This window comes from Bos indicus, chromosome 5, assembly GCF_029378745.1.
Source record: "Bos indicus isolate NIAB-ARS_2022 breed Sahiwal x Tharparkar chromosome 5, NIAB-ARS_B.indTharparkar_mat_pri_1.0, whole genome shotgun sequence".
Lineage (NCBI taxonomy): Eukaryota > Metazoa > Chordata > Mammalia > Artiodactyla > Bovidae > Bos > Bos indicus.
In genome coordinates, this window is record NC_091764.1 from 101694775 (window position 1) to 101707623 (window position 12849).

A 12849-nucleotide genomic window follows, 5' to 3' on the forward strand; every position below is an offset into this window, starting at 1 on the left:
CCATTGCTTTCTCTAGGGGATCTTCTGACCTAGGGATCAAACCCACTTCTCTTACATTGGCAGACAAGTTCTTTACCTCTGAGCCACCAACTTTAATCAGTATGCTTGCATTGTTTAGGCACATATATGGTAAAAGTGAAAACAAATTGAGGGTTTGATAATCAAAGCTCAATATAATGGTGACATTTGTATGGTAGGCAGGAGGCAGGATTGGCAGAAGCACATAGACATGTTATAAAGTTCTAGCTTTTATATTGGGTAATGATATTCATATAATAAACATCAAACACAACAAAAGAAAACAAGAATGTCAAGAGGCTAGTATACTAGAAATCTCAAATTATAATGAAAATTTTTTTGTGCACCCAAAGTTTAAATATGAAAAATGATTGGAGACTCAATCAATGAGAGTTGGGGATTCTTTCTTTTTTTTTTTTTAGTAAATACAGTGTGATATATTTATAAATGAGAATAACAACAATAAAAACCACGAACAGTATTTCAGAAGTTGAAAACAGTGACACTAGCAGCACTCAATACACAGCAGTTTACTTTTCTTCACATTTGGAATGTTTTTTTTTTAAATTATATAAAGGTGAGAATATAGTATATTAATACTAGTATATAGTATATTAATATATAGTATATTAATACTTTAATTAAAAGTGTATCAATTAATTAGTATTTTATTAATTAATAGTATGTCAATTAATTAGTATTTTAATTAATATAGTGTGTTAATACTTTAATAAATGACAAAAAAGATGAGACAAACCTGTGCATTTATAGAGCTGCTTTCAGTCCTGCCAGATCCCTGCAGAGTGAATTCCCAGCACAACCTCATTCGAGTGCGAGGACACAGAGCAGTCCTTGGTTAGATGCACATGTTCATCTGGCTTGTCCAGCGTGGTCAGCATTCTGTTTCTTGCTGGTTTCCTTCTGCCATGAAAGTTCATGTCCACTTGTCTGCTTCTTAATGCAGACATGCACCTTCCTCATCCACTGGCTACTGAAGGAGGATTAGGGCCAAGCAGGTGGCTAAGTGATAAATTCAACCCATTCTTCTGGGGACAGGGGGTACTTTCCTGATGGCCCTCTTCCTTCATCATATCTGGAATTGGATGAGCTTCCATAACCTCATCTCTTTTTCACATCTTGCTGAAGTAGAGTTCTGAAAAACAAAACCACAAACTCAGCTATTCCACAGAAGAAACCTGTGATAAAAGATAATGTTCATTGGGATTGACTCTTGCTGTCCAACACTTGTCCATCTAAGATGTCCATTGCCTCTCCAGAGCAATGGTGGTGCCTGGGCCCTTTCAGCTTCTATATCTCTCCGAGTTGGCGATTCTTGAATGTTGCTCTTGAGGTCAAGGTCATACTGCAGTAACGGTGATCCCAGGGTCTGCAGCATCCAGAGAGTTTTGCCTCCATGCCACCCTCATCACAATTTTCTCTTCTTTTTAAAGACTTTATTGAATTTGTAATAATATTGTTGTTTTATGTTTTGACTTTTTTGGCCATGGGAACTTTGCATCCTGAACAGGGATCAAACCTGCACCTCCTGCATTGGAAGGCAAAACCTTTATTATCAATAGAAAGTTAGCTCCTGCTTCATTTTTACTCCCAAGTCTCACACACCATTGAATTTAATTGATGTTTACAAATTTGCATCAAGAAAATAAAGGAGAGTCTGGAAAATGTCATTCATAGCTTTCCATTCTCCATAGCAATGGTAGGTACGATGAAGGAGGTGGGAGTGGATGCTGAGGGCTGAGGGACTAGATCTAACATAGTTGGAATACAGCATTCTTTAAATACATTGTAAGGTTTGCTCTAAGCATTTCTATCTGTAAGTGAGAAGACCCACAGTTTTTATGTGTGTGTGTGCTCTGCAAGTTTGAAATCAGTTTATGTCTACTTTGTAGAATGAGTCAGAATGCTCTTCTTCTTTTCTATTTTCTGAACCATTTGATTAAATTTATCTGCATTATAGCGTCTTTGCTTGTTTGGAATGCTGTAACAAAACATTGGACACTGGGTAGCTTATAAACAATAGAAAATGTATTTCTCAAAGTAATGGAGCTGGGAAGTCCAAGTCAAGGCATCAGCATGATCATGTGTTGGTGACAACCCTCATCCTGTCTCTTCTCAGGATGGAAGGGAAAGTCTAGGGGTTTCCTGGCACGAGTCCCATTCTTTTTTTTTTTTAATGAGTCCCATTCTCGATGGCCCCGTCCTCATGACCTAAGCACCCCCCAAAGGCCCCACCACCTAATAGCACCATCTTCTGGCATTAGGATTTCAACACGTAAATTTTTGAGGGACACAAACATTCAGACCGTAGCATATAGGTGTATATATACTTCTTAGAAATTTGGTTAAATTTGCCCATGAAGTTCTCAGAACTCCTGTCTATTTAAGAGGATTTCTTTGACCACATTTTCCCTTTTCTCTATGATTTTGAGGCTTAGGATTTCTAATTCTTCTTAGTCATTTCCAATAATTTTTATCTTTTAGAAAACCATCTATTTTGTATTAATTTTTTTTTTTTTTTAAATTTTTTTTTTTAATTTTATTTTATTTTTAAACTTTACATAATTGTATTAGTTTTGCCAAATATCAAAATGAATCCACCACAGGTATACATGTGTTCCCCATCCTGAACCCTCCTCCCTCCTCCCTCCCCATACCATCCCTCTGGGTCGTCCCAGTGCACTAGCCCCAAGCATCCAGTATCGTGCATTGAACCTGGACTGGCAACTCGTTTCTTACATGATATTTTACATGTTACAATGTCATTCTCCCAAATCTTCCCACCCTCTCCCTCTCCCACAGAGTCCATAAGACTGTTCTATACATCAGTGTCTCTTTTGCTGTCTCGTACACAGGGTTATTGTTACCATCTTTCTAAATTCCATATATATGCGTTAGAATACTGTATTTATGTTTTTCCTTCTGGCTTACTTCACTTTGTATAATAGGCTCCAGTTTCATCCACCTCATTAGAACTGATTCAAATGTATTCTTTTTAATGGCTGAGTAATACTCCATTGTGTATATGTACCACAGCTTTCTTATCCATTCATCTGCTGATGGACATCTAGGTTGCTTCCATGTCTTGGCTATTATAAACAGTGCTGCGATGAACATTGGGGTACACGTGTCTCTTTCCCTTCTGGTTTCCTCAGTGTGTATGCCCAGCAGTGGGGTTGCTGGATCATAAGGCAGTTTTGTCAGTTTGTTTAACTTGCTAGCACAGCTCACAGAACTCAGGAAAGCAGTTTACTTACTAGTGTGTGCATGCGTGCTTAGACACTTAGTGGTATCCGACTCTGCGACCCCATGGACTGTAGCCCACCAGACTTCTCTGCCCATGAGATTCTCCAGACAAGAATACTGGAGTGGGTTGCCATTTCTTCCTCCGGAGGGCCTTCCTGGAATCCAACTCAAGTCTCCTGCATCTCCTGGATTGGCAGGCAGATTCTTTACCACTGAGCCACCTGGGAAGCCTCTTACTTTCTAGATTCCTAGTTTATTACAAAGGTTAAGGAGAAGAATTAGCAGCCAGATGAAGACATACATGAAATGAGGTCTGGAAGTTTCCTGAGCACAGGAACTTCTGCTGCCATGAAGTTTGGGATGATGCCTTACTGTCCTGGCACATGGAGGTATTCTTCTTCACTGACCTGGAAGCTCTCTGAACCCTGTCCTTTTGGGGTTTTCTGGGGCTTCATCATGTATCAATAGAATGACTGATTATCAGTCATTGGTGATTAATTCAACCTCCAATCCTTTCCCTTCCCTGGAGGATGGTGAGTGGGGCTGTAAGTTTCAGCACTCTAATTATATGGTTGGTCCCCTTGTTAATCAGCCTCTATCCATAGGTTATATAGGGACATTCCAAAAGTTATCTCATTAGCATAAACTCAGGTGTGCTTGAAAGGTTTAAAAAAATTTTTTTAAATTTTCTTTTATAAACTTTTTATTTTGTATTGAGGTATGGCTGATTAACAGTGATGTGATAATTTCAGGTGAATTGTTAAGGGACTCGACGACACATATACCTTAAAAAAATAATAAAAGACACCCATTTTACCTTTATTGCTCTGAGCTATATTAGAAACCAAGGACAAAAAACAAGTGTAACAAAAGATGTTTCTATTGCTCTAATCACTCAGGAAATTACAAGTACTTTGGGTGTGTGAGTCACGAATGAAGGTTGAAGACCAAATATATGAATATATCTTATTATGTACATCTTGTTATAAATTATTATATCATATCCCACAAAGAAGTTTTGCATGTATATAAGGTTCTTTAAAAAATTATCTAATTATTTAATAGTGTATTAAACTTTTTAATGGGCATGTTCATACACAAATGTTGCAGAATAAGAATTATTTTACTTTTCTTCTTTGTGATGAAAATGCTGTAATGTGAGAAAAAGCAGCCTGTGTAAATTGAGCCTGGATTGACTTAGACTCAAGGTCTCTGGCAAAAAGAGGCAAGAGCCTACAGAGGGCTGAACAACCAGGGAAAGGACTGTGAAGTTAGAGCATACATTTCATCTGGATTTTAAAGAAATTTGAATAATTAAAAAAATATTTATTTATTTGGCTGTGCTGAGTCTTAGTTGTGGCATGCGGGACCTTTGATCTTTGTTGCATCGTGTAGCTCTTTAGTTGCAGCGTGCAGGGTCAAATTCTCTGACCAGGGAATGAATCTAGGCCCTCTACTCTGGGAGCTCAGAGTCTGAGCCAATGGACCACAAAGGAAGTCCCAAATTTGAGTAATTTTTGTTATGACACATGCAGATTCTAGAATTTTTTCTCCCCTTGAATAAAAATTAGCCTTTAACGATACTACATCTTTTGAGATTAATTTCACATCTAAAGTTTCCTAATCTTTCAGAGTAAAATGACTAAGGTCTAGCTTCTCTGAATAAATCCAGATTTCCTGGGTAAAAGCTTCACGGAAACAGACCTAAGAGATTCCACATGCCTCACTACAAGGGTACAGACTAGTGTTTCTAGAAGAATAACTTCAAAGTGGAAGTGAGATTGTATTTTCTTTTTATAATAGTTCCAGATAGGAGAGTTGAAGTAAAACCGAGAATGGGAATTTAGGAATTGATGTTGATTTCAAGAGTGATGTTCTATGAAGTAAGCGCCCAAGAAGGTGAAAGAATTGTGAAGCTAGATGATTTTAGAACTAAAATAGAAGTCATACATGATAATAGGCTAAGGAAGCATGAAATTAGAAAAATAACTCAGATTTATGAGCAATTGGGAAGATAAGAGAAACATGCAGCATGATTCAAGATGATATCTAAGATTTTCTACTTTGAGAGACATTAAAGATTTCTCATCACTTTGCTTTGTTATTTCTCAGATGATTTAAAATATCTGTTTTCTGATGTGATGATAAAAAATCAGATAAGAGTGAGAGAGAGCAAACCAAGTTGCCTCCTTATGTGAATTTGGAACATGTTGGTTTATATAACCTGAAATTTTCTTGAATGGTAAAAAAAAAAAACAACCTCAGATGTTAGTGTAATCAAAAAAAAAAAAAAAAAAAAAAGAACAAACCCAGTATCATCACAAAAGTTAGCTCCATTTTAGGTTTTCAAGGTCAAGTGATAGAGAAAGAAGGATTTAAGAATATGTATAACATTGATCAAGGGGAAGTGGATTAGAAAATCCATATTTGACTAAGGAATACAGGAAAATCAGACTGAGTTGAGTGCCCACACATCAAAAAAAAAAAAAAAAAAGAATGAACAGAGGGATGAAATGAAGTGAGGAATTGAAAGATCTCTGCCTGTGTTTTCCAAAAAAACAGAGAGTTTTTATTGTAAGAAATTTAGGATATCTCAAAGCATTAAAAATTTCCCTTGTCTGTTATATTATCTCTTACGATTCTTGGTAGTTAGTAGTAGTCAGGAAACTTCAGAAACTCTCAAAAGGAGGAAGTTAGTATTAAATGGCTGAAATCATGATGGCAAATTGTATCTTAAGGCACATGAATGAGAGTGCATGTGGGAGAACAGGGGTAAAATGATCTTTGAGGGGGTGGTTGTGTTCTGGTGGTTTGTAAGAACATGACTCTCCGTAGTCTAACAAAGACATAACGTACCATAAAGGAACAAACCCCCTTCCTCTTTCCCAGTGACTCTTCAAAAGTCTGCCTAATGGAAAAATTTTATATGCCTTGCTTGTGAAGTGTAATCCTACTGAAATACATAATTTTGCTAGGACTAATCAAACTTTCTGTTCTAATGTTTAAATTTCTGTTCAACTGAATCTTTCTTCTGAGTTCAAAATGAGTAGGTCTTGCTGTCTCATTTGGAGATATTTTTTTAAAAATTTATTTTAAATTTAATTTTTGTTTATATTGTGGCAGCTTCCCTGATAGCTCAGTTGGTAAAGAATCTACCTGTGATGCAGGAGACCCTGGTTTGATTCCTGGGTCAGGAAGATCCACTGGAGAAAGGATAGGCTACCCATTCCAGTTTTGTAGTATAGTTGACTTACCCAGGGATTGAACTTGTGCCTTCTACAGGTCTCCTGCATTGCAGGCTGATTCTTTACCACTGAGCCACTGGGGAATGGCTGGAGATACTCTGGGGTAGGAAATGGAAACCCAGTCCAGTATGCTTGCCTGGAAATCCCATGGACAGAGGAGACTGGCAGGCTACAGTCCATGAAGATCACAAGAATCAGATATTATAAGAGTCAGTGACTAAACAACATAGTTGGTGTATAATATTTTGTTATAACATTTTAAGTGTACTGCAAAGCGATTTAGTTATACATATACATATAGTCATTCTTTTTAGATTCTGTTCCCATGTAGATTATTACAGAATATTGAGTAAAGTTCCCTTATTTGAAGATCTTAAAGAAGCATTTCAAGCTTAACATGTTGAATGTCCTAGATTTTACTAAAAACCGCTTTTTCTAGTGCTTCCATTTCAGTAAATGGCTTCAATCAACATGTAAACAGGTGCTCAACTCATAAAGAATCATTCTCAACAAATTTCCTTGCTTTACTTCCTGTTTTCTGCTGGTCTTTGACTATTGATAGCAATGTTATTGGCTAGAAATGCTTAGGGACATTCACCTGGGAACCTGGCAAGTTTTATAGTCTATAAACTTTTATAGACTATAAACTATAGACTTCTCCCCTTTCAGAACTAATGCTGTGGCTGGACTGACCCTTGGGATCCTTATAATTGTAAGATACCTTTCCCTGGTGGCTCAGATGGTAAAGAATCTGCCTGCAATGCAGGAGACCTGAGTTTGATCCCTTGGTTGATCCCTGGGTTGGGAAGTTTCCCTGAAAAAGGGAATGGCTACCCACTCCAGTATTCTTGCCTGGAGAATTCCATGAACAGAAGAGTTCCATGAACAGGCAGGCTACAGTCCACAGGAATAAATCTAACCAAAGAGGTAAAAGACCTGTGCTCAGAAAACTGTAAGATACCGTGGAAAGAAATTGAAGGTGACACAAGCAGATGGAAAGATATGCTGAGATCATGAATTGGAAGAATAGCCATTGTTAAAATAACCATTATACCCAGGGCAACCTACAGATTGAATACAATCCCTATCGAAATGCCAATGATATTTTTCATAAAACTAGAACAAATAGTTCAAAAATTGGTATGGAAGCACAAAAGACTCTGAATATCCAAAACAATCTTGAGAAAGAAGGGTGGTATAAATCTTTCTGATTTCAAACTATATTAAAAAACTATAGTAATCAAAACAGTAGGATATTGGCATAAAAACAGACACAGAAATCAATGGAAAATGACAGAAAGCCCAGAAATGAACCCATGCTTATATGGTCAGTTAATCTAAACAAAAGAGGCAATAGCATCTAATGGGAAAAGACAGTCTCTTTAGTAAATGTTGGGAAAACTGGATCACTATATGCAAAAGAATCAAACTGAACTACTTTCTCACATCATGTTCAGTTCAGTTCAGTTGCTCAGTCGTGTCTGACTCTTTGTGACCCCATGGACTGCAGCATGCCAGGCCTCCCTGTTCATCACCAACTCACAGAGTTTACTCAAACTCATGTCCACTGAGTTCGTGATGCCATCCAACCATCTCATCCTTTGTTGTTTGCTTCTCCTCCCACCTTCATTCTTTCCCAACATTAGGTCTTTTCAAATGAGTCAGTTCTTCGAATCAGGTGGCCAAAGTATTGGAGTTTCAGCTTCAGCATCAGTCCTTCCAATGAACACCCAGGACTGATTTCCTTTAGGATGGACAGATTGGATCTCCTTGCTGTCCAAGGGACTCTCAAGAGTGTTCTCCAATACCACAGTTCAAAAGCATCAATTCTTTGGCACTCAGCTTTCTTTATAGTCCAACTCTCATATCCATACATGACTACTGGAAAAACTGTAGCCTTGACTAGACAGACCTCTGTTGGCAAAGTAATGTCTCTGCTTTATAATAAGCTGTCCAGGTTGGTCATAACTTTTCTTCCAAAGAGCAAGCACCTTTTAATTTCATGACTGCAGTTACCATCTGAAGTGATTTTGGAACCCTCCAAAATTAAATCTGTCACTGTTTCCATTCTTTCCCCATCTATTTGCAATGAAGTGATGGGACTAGATGCCATGATCTTAGTTTTCTGAATGTTGAGCTTTAAGCCAACTTTTTCACTCTCCTCTTTCACTTTCATCAAGAGGCTCTTTAGTTATTCTTCACTTTCTGCCATAAGGGTGGTGTCATCTGCATATCTGAGGTTATTGATATTTCTTCTGGCAATCCTGATTCTAGCTTGTGCTTCCTCCAGCCCAGCGTTTCTCATGATATACTCTGCATATAAGTTAAATAAGCAGGGTGACAATATACAGCCTTGATGTACTCCTTTCTCTATTTGGAACCAGTCTGTTGTTCCATGTCCAGTTCTAACTGTATCCTGACCTGCATACAGATTTCTCAGTAGGCAGGCAGGTGGTCTGGTATTCCCATCTCTTGAAGAATTTTCCACAGTTTTTCACAGACTGTGATCCACACAGTCAAAGGCTATGGCATAGTCAATAAAGCAGTATTATATGTTTCTCTGGAACTCTCTTGCTTTTTTGATGATCCAACGGATGTTGGCGGTTTGATGTCTGTTTTTTCTGAATTTTCTAAATCTATTTTGAACATCTGGAAGTTCACGGTTCATGTACTGTTGAAGCCTGGCTTGGAGAATTTTGACCATTCCTTTGCTAGCGTGTGAGACGATTGTAATTGTGCACTAGTTTGAGCATTTTTATGGCAGAAGGCAAAGAAGGACTAAAGAGCCTCTTGATGAAAGTGGAAGAAGAGAGTGAAAAAGCTGGCGTAAAGCTCAACATTCAGAAAACTAAGATCATGGCATCTGGTCCCATCACCTCATGGCAAATAGATGGGGAAACAGTGGAAACTGTGGCAGACTTAACTTTTTTGGGCTCCAAAATCACTGCAGATGGTGACTGCAGCCATGAAATTAAAAGACACTTGCTCCTTGGAAGGAAAGTTATGACCAACCTAGACAGCATGTGAAAAAGCAGAGACATTGCTTTGCCAACAAAGGTCAATCTAGTCAAGGCTATAGTTTTTCCAGGAGTCATGTATGGATATGAGAGTTGGACTATAAAGAAAGCTGAGCACTGAAGAATTTGTGGTTTTGAACTGTGGTATTGGAGAAGACTCTTGAGAGTCCCTTGGACTACAAGGAGATCCAACCAGTCCATCCTAAAGGAAATCAGTCCTGGGTGTTCATTGGAAGGACTGATGCTGAAGCTGAAACTCCAATACTTTGGCCACCTGATTCGAAGAACTGACTCATTTGAAAAGACCCTGATGCTGGGAAAGATTGAAGGTGGGAGGAGAAGGGAATGACAGGATGAGATGGTTGGATGGCATCACTGACTCAATGGACATGACTTTGAGTAGACTCTGTGAGTTGGTGATGAACAGGGAGGCCTGGTGTGCTGCAGTCCATGGGGTCACAAAGAGTTGGACACAACTGAGCGATTGAACTGAACTTGAGCATCCTTTGGCATTGCCTTTCTTTGAGATTGGAATGAAAACTGACCTTTTCCAACCCTGTGGCCACTGCTGAGTTTTCCAAATTTGCTAGCATATTGAGTGCACCAGTATGTACAAAACACCATGTACAAAAAATAAACTCAAAATGTGGACCAAAGGCTTAAATGTAAGACCCGATACCATAAAAACTCCTCGAGGAAAACATAGGCAATATGCTCTTTGATATTGGTTGACACTATATTTTTGATATGTCTTTTTAAGCAAGGGAAACGAAAATAGACAATGAGAATATATGAAACAAAAAAGCTTTTGTAGGGTGAAGGAAACTATCAATAAGACAAAAAGGTGGAAATTTGGAAAATTTTTATCTGATAAAGGATTAATATGCAAAATATGCGCATAACTCATGAAACTCAACATTGAAGAAACCAACTCAAAAAAATAAGCAGAAGACCTAATTGGATATTTTTAAAAGAAGATATACAGATGGCTAATAGACACATGATCAATCAACATCACTAATCATCATGGAGATGTAAACAACCTGGAGGGGTGGGATGGGGAGGGGGGTGGGATGGGGAGGGAGGTGGGAGGGAAGTTCAAGTGGGAGGGGACATAGGTAAACCTATGGCTGATTCATGTTGATGTTTGGTAGAAACCAACACAATACTGTAAAGCAATTATCCGTTAATCAGAAAGATACAATTACAAAAAAAAACCACAACAACACAAGATATCACCTCTAGTTTACTCTGGACCCTTTGACTCTGAGAAACCTATTGCCATATATCAGTGTGTTCTTTACTTGCTCCCTCAAAAGAGGAAGCTGTCGGTCCCCACCGAATCACTGGATTGCGGCTGTGGTTTTCATTCCGTTTGTCCATTCTGGTTTCATCACCTCTGTAGTGGGTACGCATTGTTTCTTTTCCTTCCTCTTGCCAACTCTTTTTTGAGTGTGGTCCAGTCATGATTTCCATACTAGATACAGTCTTACTCCCTGTTAGGCTATTTTTTAAAATTTTCTGTCAGTTGCTATTAATCAGTGGCTTTTTACATGATGAAATGTCCTTCTTTTCTCAAAGGGCTATAATTTGGTAGGTAACAGTGTGGGCTACGTGCTGTATCACCTAGATCTGAATGCTAGCATACTCTCTGTGGGAGCTCTGGCAAGTTTTTAACTTTTCAAAGGCATGGGTATGTTATTTGTAATGGTGGGAAGATAATAGTACATACTTTGTTTTGTGAAAATCATGGAAGTTAATTTCTGTTCAGTACTTAGGATAATCCCTGGTCTAATCAATTAATGTGAACTATCACCACTTTAGAGGCATTTTGAAATAATGTTTCAAGATAATTACAGCTGGCATGAACTGGTTCATATTCTCCCAGGTGCATTGCTTAGGTTACTTATATTAACTTTTTTTTTTTTTTTGACCAAAGGACTTTTAAAAAATCTTTCTCCACAAACTCTCTGTAGCAGTCTAAATCTTTGTGTGTGTGTTTTTAAATAAGGCATTTTGTTATTTGATGAATCCCTGAAGTATTTTCAACTTTAGAAACTGTTGATATAGTCTAGTTTCTTCATTAATGTGGAGGGCACATTTTTTAAATTTATTTTTTTAATTGAAGGATAATTGCTTTACAGAATTTTGTTGTTTTCTGTCAAACCTCAACATGAATCAGCCATAGGTATACATATATTCCCCTCCCTTTTAAACCTCCCTCCCATCTTCCTCCCCATCCCATCCCTCTAGGTTGATATGGAGCCCCTGTTTTATTTCTGAGCCATACAGCAAATTCCCATTGGCTATCTACTTCACATATGGTAATGTAAGTTTCCATGTTACTCTCTCCATACATCTCCCCCTCTCCTCCCTTCTCCCCATGTCCATAAGTCTGTTCTCTATGTCTGTTTCTCCAGTGCTGCCCTGCAGATAAATTCTTCAGAAACATTTTTCTAGATTCTGTATATATGTGTTAGTATACAATATTTATCTTTCTCTTTCTGACTTATTTCACTCTGTATATTAGGCTCTAGGTTCATCCACCTCATTAGCACTGACTCAAATGCATTCCCTTTTATGGCTGAGTAATATTCCATTGTGTATATGTACCTCTACTTTTTTATCCATTCATCTGTTGATGGACATCTAGGTACTTCCATGTTCTAGCTATTGTAAATAGTGCTTCAGTGAACAATGGGATACATGTGTCTTTTTCAATTTTGGTTTCTTCAGGGTATATGCCTAGGATTGGGATTGCTGGGTCATATGCTGGTTTTATTCCTAGTTTTTTAAGGAATCTCCATACTGTCTTCCATAGTGGCTGTACCAATTCACATTCCCACCAACAGGGACACATGGTTTTGAGCTGCTATAACTAGTCTGTAAGACAAGCCAAATTTGCTTCATTCTCTTGTTTATAATGGCTATCTTCTTCAAAACAGAGTCTTGAGTAAGATGCCTTTGTTTAAAATTTCCAAACCAATATGAATCCTTCTTGGAAGCTAATTTTAAAATACCTTATACTTGCTTTGCTTAATTGACCATCATTGAAATGGAGTTTGTTAGTCTGTTATGAATACTTGTTGTCCTCCTTTAAATAATATGCATTTATACCTCTTTTTCAATCTTTGAGAAGTCTAATTCTTGTTTCCTGAAGATGTGCAGAGCTGTCCAGTGACTTGAGCATGCCATCAACCTGCTAATTTGAAATTTTCTAGCATTGATTCAATTCATGAATTTTAAACATTAGTCTTGGTTGGCTTTTTACTTCCAAATTGCTTGAGTGATCCTGCATTTTGGTC